At 31.7% G+C, this 20,744-nt stretch overlaps 2 long non-coding RNA genes across 2 annotated transcripts; one reads left to right on the forward strand and one right to left on the reverse strand.

The window, feature by feature from the left end:
* Positions 1-10,480: 10,480 nt before the first annotated feature.
* LOC143085356 (uncharacterized) lies at positions 10,481-11,756 on the reverse strand. Its single transcript, XR_012981323.1, has 2 exons — positions 11,336-11,756; positions 10,481-10,682 (listed from the first exon to the last, which is right to left on the reverse strand). It is a non-coding gene; the product is annotated as an uncharacterized LOC143085356 (long non-coding RNA).
* Positions 11,757-12,724: 968 nt separating this feature from the next.
* Positions 12,725-18,314, forward strand: LOC143085395 (uncharacterized). The gene is made up of 2 exons (XR_012981335.1): positions 12,725-13,138; positions 18,059-18,314. It is a non-coding gene; the product is annotated as an uncharacterized LOC143085395 (long non-coding RNA).
* The last annotated feature ends 2,430 nt before the right edge of the window (positions 18,315-20,744 follow it).

The raw sequence follows: 20,744 nt of genomic DNA on the forward strand, positions 1-20,744 counted from the left end.
GACACGTTTTATAGTTCACACTCAAATATAAGAGGAAACAAACGACACAAAAGAAACACTATGTTAAATGTAACACACACAGAAACGAACTATAATATAACAATGACCATATTCCTGACTTCGTACAGGATATTTTTTAAAGAAAAAAATGGTGGAATGATCCTGGTTGATCATAAATTCCTACGCGATAGTTGTGGAAAACCTTATGCATCGAGGTTTTTATTGAGACTACATGTCAAGGTTTATAATGAATCATCTAAGATATTTACCTCCGAATTTGGAAATGTAAAGAAATTCAATGAAGCGGACTACATAGATCACAGAAAGAGCAAGCATTTGAATTACTAAACTTTCCAATGCAAAAAATGCTTGCGGAAATATCCATATCACTTTAACGATTGTAAGAGGGAAGATAAAATCTGTTTTAATCACAAAAGACTTGCGAAAACACAAGGCCGAGTACGAAAAACAACATTTGATTTGTAACTGTGACAATGTACGATGTGAATAGATGTAAGATGTATCATCTGTTACATTTAATCGTTTCTGGCTATCATTTTTCTCTCTCATATGTATGAAAAAAAATTATGGTGGAAATCGCGACCTAATCATAGGTAAACAAAGGCATATGCAAAACTATATATCAACTAAGCTTTGTTGTAGATAACGACCAGGTATGATAGGTTATACTAAATATATATCTTTTAATCTTATACTGATAATTAATTTCCTGTCATTACTATGAGTATAATCAGCAGTGAATTTTTTTCTTCTTAATAATTACGACTCCTTGTGGAGAGTATGACAACAATAAACAATTGAATCCCGACACATGATAACACATAGCTTTCGCCAATCAAAAATGAGCTAATTTCCGCTTTTGGAAGTTTTTATTTCTGGTTCTGTGTGTGTTACATTTTAATGTTGTGTTGTAGCTCTCTTATATTTGATGCGTTTCCCTCAGTTTTAGTTTGTAACCCGGTTTTGAATTTTCTCTATCGATTTATGAATATCGAACAGCGGTATACTAATGTTGCTTTTATTTTGCAGTGATAAATAAAAATGGAATTCACAGCCGGTAATCGAGAATAGCCGAGCGAAAAGCTAAAAAGCGGAAGAAAATCAGGTCCCCGGGGAAAAAAGCCCATTGCCTTCCCTTTTCTCCGGGAATTCCTTGAGGTAGCAATAAACAGTTAGGAAAAAATATTAAAATTTGCCCTTATAAATTTTACCATCCCCTTTTCATTGCTTTCTTGCAATATCAAGCTTACTGTTTGTGTCATATATGGGCATATGTATGTAATCAGAATCTTCCATAGATTTTATATCCAGTATATAAAATGGTAAAATATAATTTCTTTTGGGTGTATCCATGGCAACAATCTGCATTTATTTGTTATAAAATATTGCAAAAAGGGGGGAAAAGATGTCACATATTTCCCCAAAATTTGGCTAAAAGTAGAATTTCAATCGCTTGAAGTAATACCTTTTCTGAAACTGTGTACATATATCATTCAGCAAATCCAAGGAAAATCATATGTCTTTCATCTCATTTTTTTGTAAAATTGCGTCAAAAACTTCGTGTAGAAAAAAAAGTGTTTGTAAACATTACATTAATTTCTGGACCGATGGCCGGTCTAGCTATGAAAATACGGATTGTCAAACAGAAAACAGCCCATAAAACATGTAAAAAATAATCTTGATGCACTTATAAACCACCTTTGAAGGCTAAATTAGCACTCAGCTGTCTAAAAATGAATTTTATTACACAATAACTTTCCTATTTGAAAAATCCACAGGGGCCAAAATGCGAAACTAAACTCCTAACTGTGTATTGCTACCTTAATAGTAAATATTTTTTTCAAATTCTCCCTTTTAACTTATGTTCTGTGTTCTGCTAGCTAAATCGAGCAAAATGGTCTTTTATTTTTGAAAATTGGTTGAGTAATGAATATTTTATGAAGGTTAGCAGTTGACACTGAAACGCGACAAAAACTGATTTTAAAGAAAGGTACCAAGTCAAAGTGTAAAATCTTGTCTCTACCTCAACTTTTAGCAAAATCTTAAAAACTATACCTCTTTTGTCAGTTTTTTTATGTTGAAAATCTTAAAAAGATCTCTGATGATGCAAAATAGTACAAAATTCAGCAATTTCAAGCATAAAAATGTTAATCTTTATGCTTATTGCATATCAAAGACTTGATTAAAAAACTTGGTGATAGGGAACCAATTTCTTACTTCTGATTTAACTATACATTTAAAATATGCCAAAATGTAACATGAAATCTTGATTAAAACAATAATTTGATATATTCGCAAGAAAAAAACCAACGCGTTCTATACTTAGGCTACTACATGCAGCCCAATCCATCAGAAGCAAGAGTTAAGCCGATAGAGTACAAATATAAGCCTTGTGTCAAAATGTCTAATTTTGGTTGCTAAGGACTGTAAACAATAAAATTAACATGTATTGTCATTCTTAAACACTTAATTTCCTCAGAAGTTGATTTAGAATCTAAATATCAATAGATCTGAGGCATGAAAAGTCTTAAATTATACAATTCTGAGCTTGGTAAGTATGCCATAAGGTAGCAATAAACAGTTAGGAAAAAATATTAAAATTTGCCCTTATAAATTTTACCATCCCCTTTTCATTGCTTTCTTGCAATATCAAGCTTACTGTTTGTGTCATATATGGGCATATGTATGTAATCAGAATCTTCCATAGATTTTATATCCAGTATATAAAATGGTAAAATATAATTTCTTTTGGGTGTATCCATGGCAACAATCTGCATTTATTTGTTATAAAATATTGCAAAAAGGGGGGAAAAGATGTCACATATTTCCCCAAAATTTGGCTAAAAGTAGAATTTCAATCGCTTGAAGTAATACCTTTTCTGAAACTGTGTACATATATCATTCAGCAAATCCAAATGTCTTTCATCTCATTTTTTTGTAAAATTGCGTCAAAAACTTCGTGTAGAAAAAAAAGTGTTTGTAAACATTACATTAATTTCTGGACCGATGGCCGGTCTAGCTATGAAAATACGGATTGTCAAACAGAAAACAGCCCATAAAACATGTAAAAAATAATCTTGATGCACTTATAAACCACCTTTGAAGGCTAAATTAGCACTCAGCTGTCTAAAAATGAATTTTATTACACAATAACTTTCCTATTTGAAAAATCCACAGGGGCCAAAATGCGAAACTAAACTCCTAACTGTGTATTGCTACCTGAAGCAACTGGACACACAGAAAAGATTATAAAGGTAAAATACACTCTTTGTGATTATAAGATCTCAGGTATGAACAATGGGTCATACTTCAAAAGACACAAAAAAGAAAAATCCCACCTCTTTGACTCAGTCAAGGAAGACAATAGGGAACGAACTCGCCAGATCAAATTGTTTAAACCGGCAACAAAAAGCGAGTTTTCTTACCTTTTGTTAAGGACTCACAACTGGACATACAGAAAAGATTCTATAGCTTTAATACACTAAGTGTGATTAAAAGATCTTAGGTATGAACAAAGGGTCACACTTTAAAAAGATCCCAAAAAAACCTCCCCTTTGACTTAGTTGGGAAAGATAATTGTAAAAGATTATTCATAGATTACCAAGTGAAACTGAAATTATCCTTAATGAACGGAAATGTTGGCTTCGGGGTTGGGAAAGATAATTGTAAACGATTATTCATAGAAAAAAGTAAAAACACAAAAATACTGAACTCCGAGGAAAATTCAAAAAGGAAAATCCAAAATCAAAAGGCAAAATCAAAAGTCCAAACACATCAAACGAATGGATAACAACTGTCATATTCCTGACTTGGTACAGGCATTTTCTAATGTAGAAAATGGTGGATTGAACCTGGTTTTATAGCTAGCTAAACCTCTCACTTGTATGACAGTCGCATCAAATTCCATTACATTGTCAACGATGCATAGATTACCAAGTCAAACTAAAATTATTCTTAATGAACGGAAATGTTAGCTTCGGGTGGTTAAGAAAGGGCTTTATTCATAGAGCAAATTAATGGGGAAGTAGACAAATGCACAGATGAATCAAAATCAAAAAACATTTTTTAAAGGAATTTGTTTTATATTTCATATCCAACATTGCTAGCTACTAAATGTTTACATATATCCTGTACATTAAGTGACAAGTCAAAAGCCATTAAGAAAATCAGAGGTCTATGGACTTGTCTTCCGGTTATATATTTGTTAACAAAACTCCTATATAACACATATGGCGTTATTACTTCCCCTCTCGCTGTAACTTAAGTTATATTGATGTGTTCGCTAATGTATAATTTGAATGTGAGCACGACTTATTGACTGTATATATTCTAGTCTTACCACATCTTACATCCCAGCTCCTTTGTTCTACCAGGGGTGATCTAAGCCGGATCGTCCCAACCAGATTACCCCAGCTTGAGTTTCTTTGTTTTGCATGCTTTCTTTTGTTTTGTAACATTTTGGCGGGTATGCTTAATCCACAATAAAACTTAAAAATATTTATTGATAAAGACAAACTTCCCAAATTTATGTAGAAATAATCCAGTCTATACTGGGATTTGAACTCAAAAGACCTTTAGCATATCAATCCATGACACATACCCCTAGACCAGGATGCCTGAATACCAACTCACAGTAATTTAAAGGATGTAAGTGAGGCGAGTATGCAGACCTTTATTCAGTTGAATTTTAACCCTTTTCATAATTAAGGCGAGTTGTCAGACTGATTTTTTAAAGGGATTTTACCCTTGTCATAAGTTGGACGAGTTGGTAAATCAAAGTGCTGGATAGCACCTGTAGAAAGTTTGCAACGGTAGATTGTAATATTTTAAATAGATTGTAAATGTGTAGATTGCATGGTTAATTTTTTTCCTACTTAAAAAAGAAAAAAAGAACTTTATCAAGAAATAATTGTAACAGAATGCTGCTACGAAGTCTCCCAAACAAAGCTCTCAAAATTAGTCATTCCCACGGTCGCCTGACATTAAGCAAAGTCTAATACAAATTCGTCTGGTCTACTAAAGTGATATGCACAAGTGACGTCTAGGTATTACACCTGTAAGTCATTCAAATCTTCTTGAAATCATGTATGGTACAGTAATATTCATGATTTAGGGTGGGGATCTAGACAGTTTATAAGTTCTCAAACAGACAGGAGGTAGGGGTAATAGTGACCCTAGGGGACTAGCCTTTTATTTCATCGGATTTGTTTTATTATTCCGTACAAGAATACATGTTGTTTCAGTGTGGAGATTTCGACAGTTTTTAAGTTTTCGAAAAGAAGGGGGTGGATCTTAACTGTTTACAAGTTCTCAAAACAGGATGGGGTGGGGTTACAACGAGAGACTCTCCTTATATTTTATTTGATTCGTTATATTGTACAATACAAGAATATTTATGGTTAAGGGTTGGGGATCTCAACCGTTTACAAGTTCTCAAACATGAGGGGTATGGGATGACCCAGAGGGACTCCAACTATAGTTCATTTGTTTTGTTTTGTTGTCCCATAAAAGAATATATATGGTTTAGGGGTGTGGATCTCGACCGTTTACAAGTTTTCAAAAAGAAGGGGCTGGGGTCACCCCTGTGGACTTCTTCTATATTCATTTGATTTATTTTATTGTCACATAAAAAATATATATGGTTTGTTGGCGGGGATCTCAACCGTTTACAAATTCTCAAACATGAGGGGGGTGGGGCTGACCCAACGGGACTCCCACTTTATTTTTTTGATTTGTTTTGTTGCCCCATACAAAAATATATATGGTTTATGGATGGAGATCTTGACCGTTTCCAAGTTCACAAACATGAGGGGTGGGGGCTGACCCAAACGGACACCCACTTCATTTCATTTGATTTGTTTTGTTGCAAAAATATATATGGTTTAGGGGTAGGGATCTCAACCGTTTACAAGTTCTCAAACAACCAGGGGGTGAAAGTGACCCCAGGGGCTCGCCTTTTATTTCATTTGATTTGTTTTATCGTAACGTATAAGAATATATGGTTTAGGGGTGGGGATCTGACTGTTTTTAAGTTCTCAAACATGAGGGGTTGGGTGGAGTGACACCATGAATTCAACCTAAATTTAATTAATTTGACTTGTTTTATGGTCCTGTGATCATTACTGAAAACCAGATGTGTCTGTCACTTACTGTTTTCAAGTTATAAAATTTATTATTGTTATTGAAAATTAAAAAAAAAATCCCATAGGGTTCTATAGTAAATTCCTCCCTTTTGAAGGCCCCTCAAAATACAACTAAATAGACCCCAAGAAGAAAAATAGTAAGAACTGAGCAAAAATTTTGTTAAGGAGTCTTGATAGCAATTAGTATAATTACGAATTTTGTTATAGTCCGATTTCTAATGCCGAACATGTAAAAGGCCGAGTTTATTATAGTTCGAGTTTGTTGTGGGCCGAGATGAGATGAGATACCATGATACTCCCGGGCTTTTACCTATTGAACAAACTTTTGTAAAAATCGTAGTAAGCGACGAAAAATCACAGTTCATTCATGAAATATTTCAAACACGGTATTAATTTTTCTCTTCAACCGGAGGAAGGTAGGAAACCTTTGAAACCGGGATGATAGTACTCCCGTCTGAGGCACACATATATGGATCTGACGCATGTCTGGAGAATAATACCGATAAAATCATAACGTAGAAACTGCTGTCTCGTGTGTGTATTGATTTTACTTTCCCGGCGAAGCGCAGATCCGCGAAGTAGTGTTTGTTCGTCATTTTCGAAATTAAGTTGAATTATTTGATATATTGATGAAAATTCAGTACATTTTAATTCAAGCTGTATGCTATTAAAATAGAAGAGCTCAAAATTTCAAAAGCATCTTTCTATTATTAGTTTTCAAACATCAGTACTACATTATCTAGAAAAAGGACACACTTCCTAAAGTAAGATAGTCTCTCTTTCCCGGTTAGAGGCCGATGCCTAAAGAAAGTTTATTGCTTGCTATAGCAAACTTTCCAAAAAGAGTGGGGCAGTTTTTTTTTCGAAAGTGGCGATTTAGTGTGGGCTGATTGGCCAGTGGGGCGAGTTGGCATCGTTTCATATTTAAACATCTTGCTCGGGGTCGTAAAGGGTAAATATTATAAAGTAATATATAAGGAATATTTTAATGATTGTGTGGTGTTCTAAACCAGATTTTATGAATTGTAAATGTTTTTTCTTTTTATCTAAAACAGCTTGGATGTAAAATAGTTATCCCATTCAGACTTGGTGTGTTATTGTCTTCATGAGATAACTATTACTGAATGTACGTTATAGCGCACCAACATATTACTAGTTTTTCAAAATTATCTGATAAACAAAATTTATCACTTTTAAATAACTGAAACTGGTAGAAATATGATCAAAGTATTAGTACGAAAAATAACATGTAGTCAAAGAAGAGAATATACGAGTTTCGAACAGCAGTATACTACTCTTGCCTTTATATACTTGTAGAGTACGACGACTAGGGTACATGTATTTTCATGTATTTATTCTGACGTGTGATAGACAAGTAAGTCTAGTACATAGACATGCAAGATACTTTTGATGTATGTTTTAAATTGGTATTAATATAGCATACTGTTTAATATTCTGTATTTTTTTATGAAAGTTATTATGTAGGAAACAGTAACTGTGTGAAATACCTTGTATTATACTACTTGTAATACTTGTAGTCTGGAACATATGATAATTGAAGCAAATAAGTTTTAATTAACATTTAATAAAGTAAAGTTAGAACAATCATATTATTCTGATTCTTGTAGAAATATTGAATTGAATGTCATTTGTATATTTGATAAACCAGTTGAAGTCATGTAATAATTTACCAGTTCATAGTAATAATCCACTGTATGTCTTGTATTTTTGTGAAGATCCAATTGTAGAAACTGTAGTAAATCGTAGTAAATTCCACGCACCTGTGCTTGAATTTTATGAATGAAATGTATTGACATGCGCAGTAGAACCCATGTGTCACTTGGGACGATTGTTCAATAAAAACACTATTTTTACGTGTTGGCAACTGTTTTCACATACTCCTTTCCTTTTAGTATTTGTAGTCAACGTCTTCAATTTTTTGCAGATGTTAATGCTCACTATCCTTGATATTTAACATTTTGATCCGCCGGTGACACACATAACTTTTCGCAATGTTGTTTACGTATTGTGACTTACGGTGGCGCTGTATATATTGTTGTATTTTTAGTTACCATAGAAATTTGTTTAGTACCATGCAAACTTTGTTTATTATATAAAGGTTACTAAAATTGTATATTATTGTGATTTTTGTAATTTATTTAAGAATTCAAATATTTAGTTGGACGGCAAGCGCGATCCAACAATCCAACATTGACGTAATTTCGACGCCTGTTCGTCAGTTCTGCTTTAACTTTTGGTTCTTACAGCTGGTATTTTTATTTGCTCGTTATTTATTTTAGTCAAAATGGTTAATTTTTCTTAGAAACTATATTTTTTTAAAGGTTAAATTGTAAAGGAAAATTGTAAAGTTAGCGTTCTCAAAGTTAAAAGGAATTATTCACTTTAGCGGACTCTTTAAAGCTTTATTTTTAGTTTATCTTTTAAAGTTAGGATTATTGAAATTGTTCATTGAAGTTCATCTTTACTGTTAACGTTTGTCTTTTTGTAATAAATAGGATTAAGTAGGAAAACATTTGACAAGTAAGGGATAATTTCCTAAAGGTCTGGAAATTATAATAAACTACAGTTTATGTATGGTATAAACTGTATTCCATTGTTAGTTATTCAGGAAAGGTTCTGAATATAACTAATAATAATAAACATTTTTTATGTAACTAGTGAGGTATCAGTTACAACTATATACAAAAATGTCAGAAAGAGGTCTTCTGATTAAATTCACTTAAAGTTAGGATTTTCTCTTAGGTAATTTATTTTCTTAGTAAGATAGCAGAACTCAGCCTTTTTATGTATTTTTCTGACACACTAACATATTATCTCTTGAGTGTAGAGATAAATTAATAAATATCTCTTGAGTGTAGAGATAACTTACTACATGTATCATACTGAATAGATTCTTGTCATATCATCTTAGTCTATAGTTTAAGTATATTACTAGTTAAAATTGTTGTTTATCTTGAATATAACTGAAAATATATGATTCTTGAAATGAATAAAAGATAGAAACTTATTTACGTGACTTTTAGCAAATGCCTATATTATACTGACCAGCTCATATCTTATACTGATTTTGTTATTTACAAACTACTCATATAATTTGAGTAAAAACTCTTGGGTCGAAGCATTTCAAGCCCCTGCCCGCTACATACTGTTGAAAAATTGAAATGAAAGTAATGTACTTATATTGTTATGTATTTAAAATTCCTTTGGTCTTTCATATAAGGGTACTTGAATATTCTTGCCACAATTGTCGAAAAAAAAGCCCTTGCTTTAAGATGTGCCCTTACCATACTAGTCAACAATAACTGTTGATCATAAATACTTCACGCACTAACATTACGGAATTGCTGTTTCTCTGCCTGTATGCCTATAATTTGAAAATATGTTTTCAAACACACAAGAAGTGGTCTATTATACCAAGCTGAGTATTAGGATGACGAAGGTGTCCAATTTCCTCTTCTTGTACAGTAGTAAAACGCACAGTACTAGTGTAGGGACGGCCATCTTCTTTTTGGTAGTTTTAATGGATGCGGCATATGTGCTTGATCTTCATTTGTTAGGTTTACAAAATAATAGATCGATTTTTTTTCTCATTTATGCCAACTTTTTTTAATGTTTAGAAATTGTACTTTTTAATTTAGTTGACCAATCAACACAAATTGTGTTAGAAATCAACAAATCATTTAGTAACCTAAGGTACCAGATCAGAAGGTTTTGTTGTTAATTATTTATTCATGCATTGTATTTGTTTAATTTTTTCTATTATCTTATATATGTATTTTTTTATTTTAAATTGCTATTCTAAATTTGACATTAATGTTAAAAACTGTTGAAATCGTTCTTGTAACTAGCGGAATCTCGCTTCAAGTTTCGAATCGCACTTTTTTCTTGTAAAAAGTTTAGAAGTCTTAGAAGATTAAAAAAAATATACAAATGTTCATCCCCAATTTCTATATTTTTGATTTCTAGAAACTCTCCTCGTTGCTTTTTTCAAAATATAAAGTAAAACTATCTTGCTGTTTTATTTGAAGTTATAACAGTCTATGATGTAATAGTAGAACTTATGAAAAATACTGTTATTTAAGTATTAAGAATGTGTGATATTGTGTAAAAACTGAAATGTGAAACAAAGCACCACGTTACCCTCAATGAAAACTGATTTTTTTTTCTTCAAAATCTAGCGTATCATATGAATCGAGTTTATTTACTGGAAAATCTATAAATCTTAATTTTGTGAGTTTTGACTGTTTCAAGCCAAGAATGATAAATGGAACAATGCTTTTTGCTGTTATATAGCGGAATGTGAACAGCACCAGGAGAATATTGTTCTGATGTATGCTCGCTAAAGCTTGCTTTATGAGTATTGTATGTAAATTACTGCAAAAGGAAATGCAGAGACATAGGAATATACTATCTGGGAATATCTTTCAGGGTTTAAGTTATTTTTTTTCGAAGAACAATACCGTTTTTTTTTAATTAAAATCAACATGTCTGTTTTTACTGAATTAAGCATATTTTTTTCTTAATTGAATATTTTCCAAATCCTGTAATTTTTTACTGCTTTAAAAGTAGTGTGTTCATGAAACATACTCTTGATTCATTAGATATCCAAATTTATTTATAATGGTCACTTAATGGAATTTCTCATTTCTTACTGAAAAAAATGCAATCTGAAAACTAACAAATGGGGGGAAAAAGGTTACATTCAAGAATATATATTTCAAATTTGGTGGTTGAGTTGCTTCTGAAAATTTGTTTCAGTTGACAACGATGTACAAATTACTGGTATACTTTTTATCAAACTTTTAAAGTGTATTCCTGTGGAGGGGAAACGTGCATTTTGGTTATTGATTATGTTAAAAGACTAATAGTTATTTAGAGGGATTCTTCTTCTTGTATGTGTTAAATAATAATTAACCAATTATGGCGTACTACTATTTGCTATTTACACATAATGAGTCCATAAACAAAAAATACACTGTGCTATACGCACCTTATTATATGTTGTGTTCTTTATGATTTTTATGTTTGACGATTTACTATTGATTTTAAAAATTGTAACGTTGGAATGCTCGTATATTAAGTTCGATTAAAAATGTGCTCTTAGAAACAGATGTTAAAAAAATATAATTATGCTTGTTTATCAAACCTACATCAAAATGCATTAAAAAATGGACTAATATAAAAATTCAAAAAAAACATGATTATTATCTTATACTTTTTAAATACCTCCCTACCATAGTATATTAATTTAATAAAGGTGCGAAAGACACCAAAGGGAAAGATATTCTCGTAGATTGAATTTTAATTGACCAACTCCATGGCTAAAACAAACACAAATAGACAAATTATACGAGCTGGGGTGATCCCAGGTGCTTCGGAAGGGAACATATTGATACACAAAAACTGATTTTTTTTGTTACATTAGTCTGTTCCCATGGCAAACTCTTCAGAAAAATTAAATTGTTTTTCTTACTTAACTGCTGGTGATCCCATAATGTATTGAAATTGTTAAAATGAAAACAAAACTTTTCAGTATATAAACAAGAGCAAGTTGTAATTTTGTTGTTGATGCTAATTCAATTTAAGTGGTAACCAGGTTTTATTTAAATTTTCCCTCTACATATGTTTTTGCAAAATTAGCATATTTGAATCCACTTTTCAAAGTAAACAAGAAATATTTTGATGGCCTAGCTGACCGGAAAAAAAATTATATTATGCACTGCAGCTGAAATGTTTTTTACAACGCTAAATTTTAGAATAGTGAAAATAACAACAGTTGAGACAGTGAAACAGCAGATTACAAACATCTGTCCAGTCTACAGATTACGCCAAGATGTTTATTAATAAGATTTAATCATTAAGCATTAAATCAATTTAATAAATTAAGATTATCGTCTGCTAAACTAGAGTTATCTTTTCTTTAATTTTGAAGGACTTGAGCGTCTTTCATTTACCTACATAATTTCGTAAGCGGTTTTCCCGCTTTTATTTGGTATAAAATTGCATGCTTTTCGTGATTTGTACTGAAGGAACACAAAAAGGATGGGCTGATTCAGACTAAGATAAGTACATATGTTTTAGTGATAAATAGATATAGTTGTTGCAGTTGAATTTTCCGAATGATTTTATTTCTGTAATTTATAAAAGAATAATTTTATTTTATTTGAAAGTTGTTCTTGCAAATAGTTTAATTCTTAATGCAATGTATCGCTTACTTCGATAGCATTTATACTGACTAGACTATTATTCAATAGTTACACTTGTGCACACATATATTAATCATTGAATAGCATTAAATTTAAAATGCTTTAATACAGGTAATATATTTGTGTTGATTGTAATGTATGAGCGATATTCTTTAAACAGGTAATTACATGTTTGTAGTGTAAGCCGTGTTAACATTTACATGCCTGCTAATGTTTAATTTGCGGATAATTAAATAAGCTTGGAAATTTAACTTATCGTTTATAGCGACGTTATATTTGGTTTGAAGGAACATTGCACTTGTTTTAATTGTGTTTTGTTACCGACTTCAGTTGTTTAATGCATTCAAATGTATTAATTTTATTTAAGACAACGTAGTGGGTTATATGTGGTATTTCATTTATCTAAATCGAATGATTGAATAAGAAGTTGAATTTATATTTTGAAAGATGAAAGGACTTTTCAGACTTGATGTATGTTGCTAATCTGTTTTTATAATTATGATAGTTTATAACAATGCCAAGAGATAGAGGCAGGCGTCGTCGGCAGGAACCGGTTGGAGACTTCGTCTTATAATGGCTCCCAGGGAACAACTTCAACCACCATTTAGGAATGAGAAAAGGCGTCCCAAAGTTGATATTGATGAAGATGCCCCTGTAGTAAGAAGACGGAGTGTTGATGAACCTCAACTAGTTGCCTTGCAACCAGATGTAGAATTCAAGAGATTGAACCTGAATTAGCTGCCTTAGGTGAGGTTATTGAAGTTTTTGATGAACATCTAATGTTGCCTGGTTTTAATGAGGTTGTTTTATTGATAAGTCAAAAACTTAAGGAATTTTGAATATATTGATTTGTCCCTTATGCATTCACAACAATTTCAACAGTCAAACAAATGAAACCACCATTGGCATTAATGACGGTATGCTGGTTATACAAAACAAAGTTAGGAAAAACCATACTGTTAATTCTGTTGAGGATTGAACTGATTGTTTTATTGCTTATGCCCAGGTCCTTATTGAAAGGTATCCTGGAAAAGCAAGTGAACTTTTCTCATATATGTCAATAATAAGGGGTGAAGCGGCTGATCATCCTGTTGAAGAATGGTATTCTTATGACCAACAATTTCGTTTGAGAGTATCAAGGGATCATACTGAAAAATGGTCATCCATAGATGGTTTTTTGTGGTTGCGTATTTTAAATAACAATACTCAAGAACAACAGCAGGCTAATGTTTGTTATAAATGCTGAGATTTTAATTTTAAAGGTTTTTGCAATAAACGCAATTGCCAATACAGGCATGCATATCTTAAATGTGGTTTTAATCATCCTGCTTCACGATGTCGTTGCTTTATGGACAATGAAGGTAATACTGGTCCATCTAGGTTTAAGAGAAATAACATTTCACCTTTTGTTAACAACTCTGCTAATAGACAAAAACCAAAAGGAGGTTGTCAGCAAAGATAATTTATAATTTTTCAGAACTACATGCAGACCAGTTTAATATTTGGGCCCTAGGAACATCTCCGGTTAATGTAAATGAACTCTCTACTGGAACTATATCATGATAAACAAAGCGCTGTTGAACTTTTGAATGGATTTAAATATGGTTTTAAAATTCATTAGGTCCTAGACGTTCATGTGAATATAGAAATTTGTTGTCTGTTTTAAAAAACCCTATTGAAGCTGAAAAGAAGTTGAATAATGAGATATCATTAGGTCGAATGGAAGGCCCATTCAAACATAAACCTATTTCAAATCTTCGGTGCTCTCCTATTGGTTTAGTTCCTAAGAAAACTGGTGGACTTAGATTGATAACTTATTTGTCTTACTTCCGAAGGAAAGTATCAATGATTTTATTGATACTCAGTTTACCAAGGTCACTTATTCATCATTTGACAATGCAGTCAAAATTGTTAAACAAATGGGGAATTCGGCTTTAATGACAAAAATGAATATTAAATCGGCATTTCCTTTACTTAAATGTTATCCTGGTGATTTTGATTTTCTAGGCATCCAACTAAATGGTCTTTACTATATCCAAAAAAAAAAAAAAAAATAATGCCCATGTGATGTTCTATTAGTTGTGCTACATTTGAAAAAAATTCAACCTTTTTGCATTGGTCAGTTAAAATTAAAACGCATTCTGAAAATTTGGATCATTATCTTGATGATTTTATATTTGTTGGAGAAGCTCATAAAGATGACTGTCTCTTTTGACTGCATTTTCAAAAGTTTGTTCAAACTTGGAAGTTCCTATAGCAAAAAAAAAACAAAAAAAACAAAACAAAAAAAAATAGAAGGTCCTTGCACAAAACTGGAATGTATAGGTTATAGGTTTGTTAATTTATTCAGATGAGATGTTAGAATACCAGTGTTAAAATTAAAAAAAAACAAACAAACAAACAAACTTAAAGATCAGATAAATTGGGTATTGGCGTCTATATGGCTCTTTTAAAAATGTTAAAAATCTCATCATTTTATAAGATTGACCAAAGTAATACGCGATTCTTTGCATAGTGGCAATATTTTTATAAAGAATTTAATGGCTATACATATATCCAAGATTTAGATTGGGTTTCAAATACTGATTTACATTTGTATACTGACAGTGCAGGTGGTCATTCACCGGTTTGTGCAGCTTATTTAAATGGGCCATGGGCAATTTTACAATGGCCATAATTGGGCCAAAGTTTTATTAAGTGACATTACTTATTTGGAAATTATACCTATTGCTTTGGCAATCTATTTATGGAAAGAAAGGTTTACGAATAAGAAGATAATTTTTCATTGTGATAATATGGCTGTTGTTACAGTTTTAAATTCAAAATCTTTTAAAAAAAAAAAGGGTTATGTTTTTGTTAAGAAAAATAGTTTTGTGGACATTGTTATTTAATTTTCAATTTAAAGCGTTTCATAATTTTTCAAAATACAATTTTATTGCTGATACTTTATCTCGTGGACAGATGAAGTTCAGAGAAGTAACGAGTAATGCCGACCGGACGCCACAGACTATTCCACACGAATTCCTAGATCTTTTGTTATAGAAGCTTAAATTGTTGAATTATTCAATTTCTCAAAGTACCAGAAATGTTTATGAAAATGCATTGCATTCGTTCAATATGTTCAGGATGGAATATTCTATTCCCCTTAGTTGGCCACCAAGTAACAGACACATTATTGGTTATATTGGTTTTTTTTTTGTCACTAAATCATTATTCATCATTACAATTAGATCATATATATCTGGAATAAGTTACAATTAAAAATTCAAGGGAATGAAGATTTAACTAAATCTTTTATCATACGGAAACTTTTGGGTGGTTGTGATAGACTTTACAACTCTTAAGATCTTCGGGAACCTTTGACTATTGATATTTTGATTAGATTAAATGTGACTTTGAGGCACGTGTGCTCTTCTTATTATGAAACAATATTGTTTCAAACAGCATTTAACTGAGCTTGCTGCAATTTTTACGTGTGAGTGAATTTGCCATTACAACGAATGTTATGCAAGAGCATGTTTTACATAGGCGGGATGTTATATTGACCTTCTAAAATCAGCTGTTTATTACGATAATTTAAAAAAAAAAAAAAAAAAAAAAAACTGATCAAAAAGGGAGATCCACTACTTTAGTTGTAAAAAATAAATAAAAATGAATCAAATGAGATTTGTCCTCTACAAAGTTTGAAAGCATTTTTGCAAATAAGACCTGGAAATGATGATCCTCATTTTTGCCATATAAATGGGAAATCATTGACAAGATTTCAGTTTCAGTCTGTTTTAAACAAAGGGGGGTTAGATCTTACCTACACAAAGTTTAGGGCAAGGCTATTAAACATACTGATTTTGATGATATCCATTCAACTCTTTTCGCTGATGATGGCGAATATGTCATATATTGGCAATGACATTTTTATTAATGCTATTCAGTCAGCATTAGAATTGTTTACTAAGTATCCAAACAGATTTTTATATCCAGATGAATTTTAAACTGTTTAAAGTTGCAAGCCATCGTGCATTGACACATGAAGTTGTTTGTCAGTTGAATAATTTATTTCAGTTGTTAAACGCATTCATCAAGTTGAACAGCTCTGTTGAATATACAACAGTTTTGTTGTTAGTTGTAAATACATAGTTGAATAAATTTTTTGTTGTGCACGTTGTTTATATTTGTACTGTTGTATAGTACAGTTGATTACTTCGTTGATCTGTTGTATAGTAAAGTTGATTACTTCGCTGATATGTTGTATTGTAAAGTTGATTACTTCGTTGAACTGTTGTATAGTAAAGTTGATTACTTCGTTGATCTGTTGTATATTAAAGTTGATTACTTTGTTGATCTGTTGTATAGTAAAGTTGATTACTTCGTTGAACTGTTGTATAGTAAAGCTGATTACTTCGTTGATCCTTTGTATAGTAAAGTTGATTACTTCGTTGAACTGTTGTATAGTAAAGTTGATTACTTCGTTGATCTGTTGTATAGTAAAGTTGATTACTTTATTGATCTGTTGTATAATAAAGTTGATTACTTCGTTGATCTGTTGTATAGTTTATGTGACGTTCTTCGTTGAACTGTTGTATAGTATAGTTGATATACTTCGTTGAACTGTTGTATAATATAGTTGATATATTTCGTTGAACTGTTGTATAGTATAGTTGATATACTTCGTTGAACTGTTGTATAGTATAGTTGATATACTTCGTTGAACTGTTGTATAGTATAGATGATATACTTCGTTGAACTGTTGTATAGTATAGTTGGTATATTTTGTTGAACTGTTGTATAGTATAGTTGATATACTTCGTTGAACTAATGTTTAGTATAGTTGATATACCTTGTTGAACTAATGTCTAGTATAGTTAATATACTTCGTTGAACTAATGTTTAGTTGTTAAACTCCGTTCAATTAATATGTTTGTTCAAAACCTAGGTTTTTCATTTGTTTTGTGTGTTAAAGTTAATGTTTTGTCATGGATTGATAAATTTTGTTTGGCGATGCTTACAAACAAGTTTGCTAGCATTTGGCTGAATTTATTACAGTTGGCGTCTGGTAGCCCAGTTGCCATTTGGAGAAAACATATGCTGGTTGCCCTTCTATGTTTTTATCTTGGACATTAATGAGACATTGTCGATGAATGCAAATTCATAGGCCGGTTGATATATAGTTGAACTGTCCTAATAAATCCATGACAAAAAATTGCCAAAATTCAAACTTACTATTTGTTGTTTTTTATTATGATAATTATTTAGTTTGTCTTACAACTTATCTTCATTTGTATAACGAAGGTAATCTGGAGTCATTGGAAATATTACGAGTGATTTCAATGGATTTGGGTTATCTTTTATCTGGTATATCGAATTCCTAAATTTATATCTGTTGGTTTCTTTCGAATATTTAATAATAAGATTTAATCATTAAGCATTAAATCAATTTAATAAATTAAGATTATCGTCTGCTAAACTAGAGTTGTCTTTTCTTTAATTTTGAATGACTTGAGCGTCTTTCATTTACCTACATAATTTCGTAAGCGGTTTTCCCGCTTTTATTTGGTATAAAATTGCATGCTTTTCGTGATTTGTTCATTGCGTGATTTGAAATGAAGGAACACAAAACCCACCCTATCCCACCCTTGAGAATATTTTCTGCTCTCTGTTGTATATTTTCAGATATCGTTAAAGAAGCGTCATGGATTGGACAGAATATGAACTGAATATATTGATTTACTGAATGGCTGAATTTATTACAGTTGGCGTCTGGTAGCCCAGTTGCCATTTGGAGAAAACATATGCTGGTTGCCCTTCTATGTTTTTATCTTGGACATTAATGAGACATTGTCGATGAATGCAAATTCATAGGCCGGTTGATATATAGTTGAACTGTCCTAATAAATCCATGACAAAAAATTGCCAAAATTCAAACTTACTATTTGTTGTTTTTTATTATGATAATTATTTAGTTTGTCTTACAACTTATCTTCATTTGTATAACGAAGGTAATCTGGAGTCATTGGAAATATTACGAGTGATTTCAATGGATTTGGGTTATCTTTTATCTGGTATATCGAATTCCTAAATTTATATCTGTTGGTTTCTTTCGAATATTTAATAATACCTTTTTACTTTTTGTAATAGTGTTTGATCCAGAAATATTTAAAAGCATTTCAAATCTCCCGCATACACATGTATACTACTACATTATGACATACTTAAAACAGCAACTATTATAAACATGAAATGGTCATTCAATAACAGGGATATATATGGTATCATAAGCAGTCTTTTAACGTAGCCCGGATTGTGTAGAACAGAGACTTGTATTCCTGTAGTATTTTCCGTTTGTATCATTCTTTATACCCCGTTTTCAAATGTAATGTCAATTATCATAGTTGGAAACAGTGGATATTTATAATTTGCAGTATTAAAATTCAAGAACTGTGGTACCTGTATGACGGACTCGGAGAATATCATTATACAAAAAGTGGGCTAAAAAAACCAAGAGACAACAGCCAATGCCAGGATATAGACAGAGCCATGCATTTTACATTTTTCATCAATTAAAAAATTAAAATGAATTTTATGAAAATTTTATGGTTTTGAGAAAAAAAATGTTTTTCTGTTCAACATTATTGGGAAAAAAATATTTTATTGAAGGAAGGAAAAAAATTTTTGAACACAATAAAAATCCCAGTTTATGAAATCTCAAACCTCCCTCTATACATCTAGCCAATGCAGAAAAGTAAACGCATAACAATACGCACATTAAATTTCAGTTCAAAAGAAGTCCGATTCTGATGTCAGAAGATGTAACCGAAGAAAATAAACAAAATGACAACAATACATAAATAACATCAGACTACTAGCAGTTAACTGACATGCCAGCTCAAGACTTCAATTAAACTGATTGAAAGATTATGTCTTCATCATAAGAATATCAGGCACAATTCTTCCCGTGAGGTGTTTAGTATCATACCATCATAACATATATGAGAAGAACATAACCCGTGTCATGCCAACACCTGGTTTTTAAAATGTATTGTTGAAAAATGCATTGATGGTACCAGCGAGATACAAACCCTCAAAGTCGGGATCTAACAAATTTTGCCAGATAAGATCTCCTTAAAATCACTTGTTCGAGTACATATAAATGTCCAGGTCTACAAAATTATTCTCGCTTTTCTTTTGGAGCCTGCGTAAAATCCATTTAAGCAACTCTCAAGATTCACTACTGAACAACCCTGAAACTTCCATTAGCAAACCCTCTGGCCAATTCCTGCAAGTCACCTATATATGTAACGGTCAGTATGTGATACAGTCAAACCTCATTCCTATATCTATTGGTCAGACAATATTCTATCTACGGTGTGTGTACTAGGAGTAGATGTACGCATCACCATTGTTTAAAAATTGCATTGATAATACAAACCGGATTCTTACACTCGGGATTTAAATTCAACTCTCGATAGACAGTATAGATCAAAGCAGATATTCCATAAGTCGACTAGTTAGGTTATGAAAATTGAAAAATAATACAAAAAATGACCATAGCCCAAAACGGAATGCGTAAGTACAGAGCCACGTCAAATTGATGTCAACAAAAACAGACTAAAATGTAAAAGTAATATTCATAACGACCATTCAAAAAATACTTAATCACGTTATTATAATGATAAACAATGTCAGTATCGAGAATATAACGCAAGGGTACCCAAATTGCACCTATTTTGACAGTTTCTATTCACCGGAAAAAGAAACAAGTTTCAAGCTAAGAATATTTTGCTTTTGATGTTGTTTTCATATAAAAATATCAGTATACTTCATAAACGTTAAGACCTAAACATTAAGGGCAGAAAACATGGAAACTTTCGGCGAAAATGAGCACCCCACTCTATATTAATTTTTAAGCTTCAAACAAGTTTCCATTCTGGGTTTATTTTGTGGATGTATCCTAATCCACTATACATTTACACCCATCTAATTTAGACTCATATTGAATCATAGAAAATTTAATTGACCTCCAAACGATCAATGATCATGTGATGGGGAGAACCCTATTTGCATCCATCGCATACGAGATGTGTTGTTCTAATTCTGCAAATATTTAGATTAATTTGACATTAGTCCTGACTTTTAGTATGACAATGGTGACCAAACTAAATGTTCAACTTCCTTCACTAACATAGTAGTTAATCATAAAGGTACCAGAATTATAATTTAGTACGCCAGACGCGCGTTTCGTCTACATAAGACTCATCAGTGACGCATCATAAACTACACTGAACGTCTCCTCGTCAGAAAATGAAAATAGGCAAAAGTTAATGCTATAGCAACGAAAACATATTTACAACACGATAAA

This window comes from Mytilus galloprovincialis, chromosome 1, assembly GCF_965363235.1.
Source record: "Mytilus galloprovincialis chromosome 1, xbMytGall1.hap1.1, whole genome shotgun sequence".
Taxonomy (NCBI): domain Eukaryota; kingdom Metazoa; phylum Mollusca; class Bivalvia; order Mytilida; family Mytilidae; genus Mytilus; species Mytilus galloprovincialis.